Source organism: Dermacentor silvarum, chromosome 4 (genome assembly GCF_013339745.2).
Source record: "Dermacentor silvarum isolate Dsil-2018 chromosome 4, BIME_Dsil_1.4, whole genome shotgun sequence".
Lineage (NCBI taxonomy): Eukaryota > Metazoa > Arthropoda > Arachnida > Ixodida > Ixodidae > Dermacentor > Dermacentor silvarum.
The window spans coordinates 73,359,874-73,371,024 of NC_051157.2; the positions used below are offsets into that span (position 1 = coordinate 73,359,874).

The following is an 11,151-nucleotide window of genomic DNA, read 5'->3' on the forward strand; positions in this document are numbered from 1 at the left end:
CAACACTTAATGCTATGAGTCAAAAGACGTGTGAATAGGAACGGGAGCTATGTCGACGTCTACGTGAAAAGCAGCGCCAAAAGGCAACGCCCACTACCACCGTACGTGCCCTCCGACAGATGAGTTGGAACCCAATAGTTTCGGTTCCTCACGCCGCGAATACCGCTAAGCTTTCACGATATCATGCTCGATCGACACGATCATACTTTAATAAATCAATGCACCACCTCGATCACTATTCTTCAATCACTGGACTACCTCTATACTTCGTGAAGCTTCTGGGGCTCTGCAGTGTAGGCCCCTGTCGATTATGATTCTTTCAATGCCTTCTAAAAAACGAGTGAATTCTGTGTCACTCGACGAATCTGTGAATATTTCGAAATATTCTTGCATGCGCTTTAACTTTATGAGCAGAGTTATGGGCAATCAAATGTTGCCCCTGCTACGCGTTCTCGAAGTCCCCCTTCGATCGTTTGTCAATCCTTTTGAGCCTGCTGGTATTCTTTTTTTTTTTTTTTTTTGACCACACATGGTTTTTAAAAATCGTTTTTGGCAGATAGCATAATTCTAGCCATTGAGCTGGATTACAAAAAGCGGCGGACATTACTCGCACGAGAAATTGAAATGCACAATCGACTAAATAAAGAAAACACCTATTATGTTTTGACTAATTAATTTATGATACATGTCGCAATTAACGAATTGCAGCCATCGAGTTCGCAGGGCATATATCCACTTGGAACAAATTTATAGGAGTACAAGTGGTTATTCCAGTTACTTTCATGATTCAATGCCTAAAATGGCGGTTTGATAAAAAAGTAAACGGAACAATTCAGTGCATTTTCACCGCAAGTTTCACTGCGCATATCTCGAAACCCGTACGATCCTTTGAATTCGTTCCAAGTGGATATTCCTTGCAAACTGACCGGCTACAATTCGTAAATTGCAATATGGTCTGTTAGTTTGTAATTAATTTAAAAAAAAGCTAATTAGGAACTTCTTTGGCGATTCGTCGATTATGCATTTCGATTTCTCATGCGAGTAATGTCCGCCGCTTCGATAAATACAGTTCAAGGACTACAATTGCCTTATCTGCCAAAGGCGATTAAGAAAAAAAAAATTGTATGCTCTAAAAAATCAACGACAACACCCCCCCGTTTATGTTTCGCCCAATATACACGTCAGCGCGCGGTAGTTACGGCGCAGTGGCAGTGATTTATAACCCCCCTCCAGGAGGAGCCAGATACCCGAAAAAGCCCCCCTCCCTCTCTTTATCTTTATCCTGCGCAGGTAGTATTGGCAAATGCCGGAGAGCAGGAGCAGACACAAGAGCCGACAAAAAAAAAAAGGCAGAATCAGCTGTAGTTGACGTCTACGCAATGTGAACCACCGAATAATGTAACTGTTGTGAAGTGAACGGTTATGTAGAAATTATATGGTGCAGTACGTGTTTACGTTTACATAAGTAAGATAGAATGTTTTTAGTAACAAGATATAACATTGAAAGCAAACTAAAGCCAAGTGGACCCAGGGGCACTTACCCAGTGGCATTACATGCGTGACAAAAGCAGTCAGTGGCCATGGGTGTATATTGTAAGTGCACAAGCACGAACGCACACACACACACACACACACACACACACACACACACACACACACACACACACACACACACACACACACACACACGCACGCACGCACGCACGCACGCACGCACGCACGCACGCACGCACGCACGCACGCACGCACGCACGCACGCACGCACGCACGCACGCACGCACGCACACACACACACACACACACACACACACACACACACACACACACACACACATATATATAGTTGAAAACATGGAAGCACGTAGGAGAAACATCATCATCATCTTCATCAAGAAAACTTCATCAAGAGTGATGAAGACCGGACCCCGGCCGAAACGTCAGTAAAGTCCTGTTATGTATTTCCTACGTGCTTCTATTTTTTAACTACTTCTGTGCCGGCTCCTGTTATTCTTTACTTCACTGAATATATATATATATATATATATATATATAAACCCCACGTTTTGGTGGCACCCCTCTAAAACCAGAATCCTCTGGATAAACGCCTGTGCAGTGGTCACCGGCATCATTTGGCACCGCAGCCCTATGCTAAGTAGACGTATAGGTCCGTAGTGGAGCTACAAATGCTGTTATTGTGTTATCAACATTATAACAATCATTAACATCATCAAATAATTTATCAATTTATTTCATTGGGGCCATTTTAAAACCTCCTTGGCGGCGCCGACATATTTTGGCTCGTCCTCACTACAGCAAAACGAAAAGTTGGGCGAATAGGTACAGATTGATTTTCTTCCAGAAGAAATTTTTTCGCTAAGCGTGTGGTTACTGCCGTTGAACATGGTAGTCAACACACACTTCCAATTTCTTTTAAATGCGTAACCATTTCTATGATTTCCCAACGAGAAAACTCTCCGTCCGTCCGTCCGTCCGTCCGTCCGCCGTCCGCCCGTCCTTCCTTCCCATAATTAAGGCGATCGCTTTCAAGATATGGGCCCGTGCGTCTCTATTCAATGGGGAGCGGCGAAAACACAGCGCGCGGAGCTATCAGCAGTCGGCACTCTCTGTCCGCTTCGCGGATCGCTTTGAACATACACTCCGCGCGGCCGTGCCAGAGTACGTGTGATCGGTCCATGCCGCCGACGGAGTCCTTTCATCACGGTTTAGAATGGTTCGACACATATGTACAACGCGCTAAAGAGCGATAACGGCTTATGCTGATCGGAACGTCATCAGCGCACCTGGCGCCTCCACCTGCAGTACTTTAACTTGTGTTATCAATGCACCTTGCGTCGGCGTCCGCACTAGTTCGTGTTGCCGCAGCGCTGTCATTTGTACTGGCCGGATCAAGTGTCACAATATTGATAAAGACAACGGGCTGCGTGGAGAGGAGCAAGTGGCACAATGCTTACGCATACTTAGACAACTCCCAGAGGAGTTTCTGCGTGAATGTTTAGCTACGTTTCACTAAATCACGAGGGAAAACATGGGAAAGTGCACGTAAAACTTTCTACTAGTAAGAATCGACCACCTTTGGAAACAAAAATTTCGCTTACTATGTTTTCCAAAGTGTCAAAACGCATGCAACAGAACCTGTAAAGCTCGCTTCATTACAGAAGCGTTCACAATGAGGTGAAACCTGCCTTCCTAATTCCCTTCGTTTGACGGGTGATAGCTAAAATACTGAAACGCAATTGTTCAGCCAGTTCTTTGATATGATACTCGGGCGTCTATCACTGACACTAGGGCCGGGATATTGTAACAATTTTATTTCACTTCAATGTCTTTGCTCGCTTCGTCAGTTCTCTATCGGCGTACTGCTTACGTTATCCCCAGAATCATCCGGTTCGAAAAAGTAGGCGATAAGAATGGAGTAAAATCGGCAGAAATAATTGTTACATATTATACCAGTGTGAACCTAGGCTTCGGTATTTCTGACGGCTAATGAGTGGCTCATCTCCCACGATAAAGAATAATAACCTTCCACCAGTGACCTCACTCGGCTTCCCAGCACCCGGTGTGGCTGCTCGGCGGGTCACAATTGTAATTCATCGTTGCCGATATAAAATTAACTAGGCGCAAGCAGACGCAGTTCGCGGCGCCGTTCTTCGTACGCGAGTTGCTCCTCGGGAGAACGCACGACACGTGGCTGTACCTAAAGCCCCTTGGCTTTAGCTGTACCATTGCGATGTCGGAGAGAGAATGACGCGCGCGCGCACCGCTGCGAGAGAAATGACGTCACCAACCGCGCAGCCAATTGCGCGCCAGACGTTTCCTCTCCCCTTGCTCCCTCACACTTGGCGCGTGCGCACTCCCCGCAGGCTGCACTACGTCTACACCGTGGCTACGTCACACTAACGCTGCGAAAGAACCAGACGTTCCCTTTCCTCTTGCTTCCTCACACTTGACGTGTGTGCACTCCACGCTGACGCTACGAGGGTGTACGTACGTCACCAACACGTGTTACTCCGACATGAAAGACTCAGACATTCCCTCTCCTCTTGCTCATAACTCCTCTCCAACTCGGTTATTTCTTTCGCGCACGCGCACTGGTTCCTGCGGAGGGCCCTTCTGGGCACGGACGGACGTACGGACGTTTCGCCTAGGCATATACAGCTTCGCTGTAAAAAAACATGGGAGGTTGTAAAATGTGTAATTGACGAGCCGGTTGATAACAAATCACTCCTCAACAGTATGGTCGTTTTCAAGTGATTATACACTGAAGGTCGGTGGCTCCCTGGGCTGCCGAAGTACGATGGCTGCTGACGAGGCCGAGTCCTTCATCGTGGCTTTCGATTTGGTGTTCGTCTTCCTAGTCGTCACGGCTTGAAGTGCGAACTCCGGGGGTAGGTTTTGTAGTCTGAGGCTAGCTCGATGGTCCGGGGTGACGTTGGTGCTGTCTTCGGAGTTCGGGCTTCGATCACGGCTTTGCGGGGGCGTCCGGTGCACGAACGCAAAAGCACCTCCGCCAGATGTCACATTGTACCGACGGTGAAGAATAACACAGTGTGAAATGTGAAAACTGTGAGTTACAAATTTCACTCTTTATTGGGCGAACTTGTGCCCAGCAAAACAAGTAACATTCAAGCACAACGATAACGGCGAGTAAATTCGGCGATACCCGCCGTGGTTGCTTAGTGGCTATGTTGTTGGGCTGCTAAGCACGAGGTCGCAGGATCGAATCCGGCCACAGCGGCCGCATCTCGATGGGGGCGAAATGCAAAAACATCCTTATACTTAGATTTAGGTGCACGTTAAAGAACCCCAGATGGTCCAAATTATTCCGCAGTCCTCCACTACGGCGTGCCTCAAAATCAGATCGTGGTTTTGGCACGTAAAACCCCATAACTCTTTTTGAAACTCGGCGATCGTCGAAAATATGATCTGCGGGTCAAGAGCGTCGGCTTTTATGCATGACTCGTAGAAGGTTCCAGCGTAATCGCTGGCGCCCGCGTGCCTTCCAGAAAGTACGACAAAATTCGCGTCGCGCATACAATCAGATTACACGCATTTCGGTGACAACAGACAACGGATAGAACTACCGTTAACATTCGGGAAACTTCCAATACACGCAGGCGCGTCCTCACGTTTATCATTTGTTAGCCGGCGAAAAGCGGTCCCCGGAGAAAGGTAAACAAGTACGCGTGCCAATATGCACCATGGTTTGGTATGAGCACAACACTCACGCCAGCAGGGGAAGTCAGAATGCAGCCCTTGCTCCGGCAGAGCCTACTGACTGGAGCGTGACGGTACGTCCATCTTGGCTTCGACGCCTTTGGAGCCAAACGCACTTCGCGTCTTTGGAGGCCGTCTGATCCTCCACGCGCTGGCCGTGCATGCGCCGTCGATAACAGGACAGCACGACCACGCCCACGGCGCAAATGCGCTTTGAGCGTTCATATACTTAGTACCGCAATAAAAAAAAAAAAAAAAAAAAAAAGGAAGAGGGCATCTCTTCACAAAATTCCTTATTGTGGGAGAAGCCGATTTCACTGTGGTCTGCAACATGCTTGTATACACATTCCTCCTGATGCGACTAGCTGGGTGGCAGTCTCAGTACCTGGAGTGCGCTGGGGCAATTTCGACTGTCGTGGGTATGTTTAATGATCGTTTGATTATAATTAAACATACCGTCTCTTAGCGAGCGTTTACCTTTAAAGCATATACGCATAGTAAACGCTTCTAATGTAATGGTATTTCCGTGCCTATAGATAAAAGTAAGTTCAAAAGAGGGCTTCTTTCCACAGAGCCTCTTCTTGCGGAGCCTTTCAACTTAAGAGGCGTGCATGTGCCACATACATGCAAGTAAGTTTGAAACTACGCCAATATTATTATATTATGGTTATACCGGCCGTAAGAAGAAGTGAATTAGACGAGTGGGTTTCGCCTTGTGAAGCTTCTTAATCTAGAAAAGTCAAAGTGTAAAGACGCCTGCTACCTATTTGCAGTCCCGTTCAAAACTTCGTCGGCTGTCTTTCAATCCTATTGATGCAGTTAGTTCAATATAAGTCTCAGTATCTAAAGTGAGCCGGTTCTATTCCGGTTATAGTATGCTTTTGTTTACCGTTCAATTTATTATAACCACATGTACCGTTCTACGCTGACGCTCCCTTCGCAGGTATTCTTAAATGTTAAGTACTTCCAATGTAACAGCTACATAAAACCTGTAACACAAAGGAATTTTAAAGTGGGCTTCTTCTAGCAAGCTTTCTTATTGCGAAGAAGCCAGCCTTGCAGGAGTCCGCAACATGCGTGCAACCACGGTGTATGCAACAACGTTAAAAATCGCATCGAAGTTCCCTTAACAAGGTTACCGATTGTAATAGACTGTATACAGCCTGAACAACGAAGGGAACTACAGAATTGGACTTTTTCTTGCTAGGGTTCTTATTGCGAATAAGTCAGCCTTAAGGCGCGACTACATAACCGCAGACACATTGAAAACCACGGCTACGTAGTCTTCACCTTCCAATCTGTTCGAACTCAGTAATCAGTCGGCGTGATAATAACTTCTATGGCTTGAATATCTTGTGAAATGAACTGAAAGTGTGAAAGCGTGACCTCGCCTTCTGTCCAGACAAGCTTTGCGTGGAAAAAGACTATATCTGACTGAGCCGTTCGGATTGGCTTCTGATGCCAATCCGAACGAATGCGTCGAACGACTGATCTGATGATCAGTCGTTCGACGGATTTAGGACTTTGATTTGGTTCTTGGTCAATGACACTAGGCCACTTACACTGATACAGATGATCATCATCGTCCTAATCATCATCATCACAACCACCACCACCACCACTGCCAGCGACATAACGCGTAATTCGTACTAAACCGGGTGCGATTCCTTGCAAATGATTGAGGCTACGCATACGATCTGTGTGATATGTTATGTGTTCTGGCATAAAAGCTTAAATACTTTTCAGACTTTATCACATTGTCGATACAGTGCCCTCATATACTGGCTAACGTCCGACTTCTTCATTTAAATTATGAGGTTTAACGCCCCAAAATCAACATGTCCACTGTGGGAGGCACCCCCCTGGGGGTGTGGGGCTGCGAATGAATGGGCTGCGAATCACTATGCACGAGTGCTTTCGCATTTCCTCCTCTCCCCCCTCTTCTCGTCGGAATGCGCAGCTGTGACCGGGAATCGAACCCGCGACCCCGTGCTCAACAGCGGCACTCCATAGTCAATGAACCAGCACGAGCGGTCTTCTTCACTTGCGCCAACAATGGAAATAAGCGCATGTTTTGTTACCTATCGAAAGAACTGCACCACATAGCCAAACGAGATATATGGTGATAGGTAGCCCGCATAATTTTGGCAATGGCTGTACCTCAGGCTGAGCTCTCAGTCTTTCTTCTAGTTAAACTTTTCTCTCTCTCTCTCTCTCTCTCTGGTTATGATCCAGAAGACAAAACGCGATGACAAGGACAGAGAACGATGGTGGTGACACTCCATGGATCACCTTACGTCTATGCTTACATCTTCACTTGTGTTGTTCCACCATCGTGTGCGACTTGTTTTGTTTCGAACAGTTTCTTTAGCAGTCCGTGATGTTTCGTTTCTACCGTTTTATCTTCTGTTATTCACTTCGCAGTGCATTACCACCACCGTATACAGTTGTGGGTGTATTGCAGCGTTGCAACATTTTCCCATGGTCCATTAAATTCTGGAAGACTGTGTTGACTAATTCATTCATTAATAAAAAAAAGCGAATTTTCTGCTGACCCCTGACCTCTAAATTATGTCGCTACATAAGCTTTCTTACTATTTTCTACTCTACCTCGATACTTATGTTTTTAATAATGTTTTTCATACTTGCTGCCATAACTGCTGAGGAGCGTAGTGATACAGAAATGATCTAGTCACTTCACCAAAAGCCCCAAAGGTGTCGTCTTTGATTTTAATGACTTTTTAATACGATTTAATAACGCGTTTATCCCCCTCTATCTCTCATACCTTCGTCCGCAGGTTTATGCGCTGTCATCAACGTTCGAAGTAATGGTGAACAATATGTCAAACTTACGACGACCATTCTGCAAAAGAAAGCAGCGAACTGTAACTCGCATCTAATCACGTCTTTATCATTTTTTTTGTCTTTTCAAATTGATACACTTGACCGCACTTCACATACTTCGTTAAATCAAAGTCTTCCGGTGGCGCTTCGCGCCTTTACTTCAAGAAAATCTTGTTCACGAGAATTTAATGTCCCTGAATTTTTTATTTTTTTGCTTATACGCGCTCGTGCTGCGATTCTCAATGCCAAAGGTCGAAGGTAGCAAAGACACGTTTCTTAAAGCCACAAAAATTAAAAAAAAGTGAGAAAAGGTATTTCTCCGGAGAACTGAGAATCCGTATTAAGACCGCGGTGGTCTTTGAAAAACAACACCCGACGAGTTCGACGTACGCACGCACTGAACGACACGTGCAGTGCGGCTCGATTTCCAAGTCTGAACCGTGCTCGTTCGGAAGAGAACGAGGAAGAAGGGAGAGCCTGCCTCGTGGCATTCGGTTGTTGCACGTGGCGCTATGCGCGTCGGCATCGAATGACGACATCATCTCGCACTGTGTGCTGGACGTCTGCAGCCACGTACGTATACGCTAAGCTTTTCGCACCCGTTTTCATTCGCGCCGTTAAGTCATACTTGGGGAAGGTGACGTTGTAAGAAACCCAGCGTGATACGGCAACGCCTCCTAGATAGCACGCCTGTGCACTCTTCTTTATGACGTCATGCTATACTTGGACCGAAATTTATATTGCCAAGCCCGGTGTGACGACAGCAGTGACGTCAAAATCACCGCGGCTTACGCGGGAGAATCGCCATTAGATTCTATGGTAGTCGGGTAAAGTAGCGTGACGTCATGGATCGAAGTGCACAGGACTTCTGCTATCTAGGAGGCGTTGGATACGGGCGTGAAATTCGCTTTAGGATCTATAGCAGCACTCGCCAAGTGCTGTTGGGCTCCTGCCGACATACGCATATTATCGGCTAGACTACACCCTGGGTTCGCCTTTACGTGTCACGTGATCCAGCAAAAACTGCCCGCCATGGTGGTTCGTGCTCTATGAAGTCCTGCCGCCGCGCATGCGTGCGCGGATTCGATTCCCGGACTTAGCGGATGTATTTCGGAGTGGGCCGCGAATGCAAGAATGCTTGTGTACTTAGGTGTGCGCTAAATAACCTCAAATGCTCAAAATGATTCCTGGTGCCCTCCGCTATACGGCGTCACTATAGAGTATACGGTATTCTGCAGCTTCGGGCGCGATGTCTCGGCAATCTACCCATGTACGAGACGAGCGCGTGATATAAGAACAGCTGTGTCCTGTTTTCGTTTTATTTCCACCTTGTTAGAAGCCTGTGCCATTTTTGGAGCTCGCGTTACGATAGCCTTCGTGGTGCTACTGAGCTCACGTTTGTGGGTTCGATAACCGGCGGCAGGGCCACTGTAGCGGTTGTTACATTAAAAAGCACGCGTACGCTGATATTTTTTGAAGCATGTCGAAGATATGCGCGCTGGTAGAAATCGTGCGGAAGCCGGGGTCCACCATGTATAGCCTCGTGAGCTAGGTTTAGCTTCTGCGACGTGAAATTGGCACTATAGACCAAGTCTTTCCCGAGTGCACTGCCAGTTGAATGCTGATTGAGCGCTTCAAACAGGGTTCGGACGAGATCGAAAACAGCTCCCGAAGTAATCGATGCCGTGCTGATCTGATCGTTTAGCTCGTTTATGAAAATACACTGTTGTAAATGAATAATGTTATATCGACCGGTTTTATGCGGCCTTTAGAATGTCGGTGCCGACTTTCACATATACAAAGAGTTGCAGATCTTTGATCAACGTCGAAGGAAGCGGCTAATGGATCTTGCGTAGGAAGGTGCGACATAGATTCTCATTGTGGTGCGTATCCTCGAAAAAACAATAAATCTCGAGGACGGACACGTATCCTTGCTTAGTCAAGACAGGTGAAGATGCTGTCGTGGGAGCATTAGCGCATCTCGGCCTCTTCACAAAGTGCAGCTAGCTGTCACCTTTTGATACGGCGGTATTTCTCGGATTTCCTACGCTCCAGGATCGCGACGTGGGATAGGAGGGAGGGGCTTTGCCGACATTTTATCCTGTGGGCTGATCTTGACTGGGCTTGGTGGCAATTGAGCGAAGAACCCCACGCAATTGCGCAGGCGTGCTCCGTACGAAGAATGTTTAGAACTCAAAGCGGCCTGCATACGTCGTCAGCATATTCTGGGGAATGTGACGCGCCCTCATGTTGTAGAGTATGCGTTGGTGCTCTGCGAGTGAACTACAAGGGGTGTAGGCCTTGAAGATGCGGATGTCTTTATGCTCTTCTATGTAAAGCGGAAGTTCCTGTCTTTTCCTTTTTTTTTTCCATTTACGTTTCACAATGAATTGCTGCCAAAAGTTGTAACGGAACTTGTGTCACCGGTGGCAAACAGCTGAACCAAGCTGGAAGGTTAAGAAAGAGAACAATTATTTTGAGGTTTTACCGGCTAGAACCACTATTTCATTTGGGAGGCATGCTCTAGTTGGGGAATGTGGATTAATTTTGAGCACCTGGGCTTTTTTTAAACATGCACCCAATGCATGGTACACGGGTGTTTTTTGCCTCCATCGAAATGTTGCCGCCACGGCTGGGGATTCTAAACTGCGACCTCGCGCTTAGCAGCGCGACGCCTTAGCCCCGAAGCCACCACGGTGGGCAAAGAAAATGATTACATAAAGCTGCTCCTCAGGCTGCCCACCGATTCCGCTGCCTTTTGCAGCATGAGAAGCAAAAAACTTTGCCCAGCAGTTCGCTAGCTTCTTCGTTCTTACACTGTTGACTTGTCCGTTGAATGCTCTCCGGACGATGCACACACATTATTCACAGTCGTGCGCTCCATTAGGCTATGGCGACGAAATTACCATTAGGTGTATACTAGAAGTTCTCATTATAAGCACTTATCATCCGCGTTCATCTGCTTTGGTTCCGAAATCAGTCGTAATATCTTCGTAGAATCTTCATTGCACGAAACTATTTTCTTCGCTTTCTATCACTGCGCGCGCCTTCTGCAGACACGTGGGCGCAGTG

General features: G+C 46.9%; 1 protein-coding gene across 1 annotated transcript in view; it reads right to left on the reverse strand.

Moving 5' to 3' along the window:
* Nucleotides 1-28, reverse strand: part of LOC119450233 (putative methyltransferase DDB_G0268948) — a 13,224-nt gene extending 13,196 nt beyond the window's left edge. The window contains exon 1 of the mRNA XM_037713616.2: nucleotides 1-28. This exon is cut by the window's left edge and continues 200 nt beyond it. The gene's annotated coding sequence lies outside the window, so the exon portion shown is untranslated.
* Nucleotides 29-11,151: the final 11,123 nt, after the last annotated feature.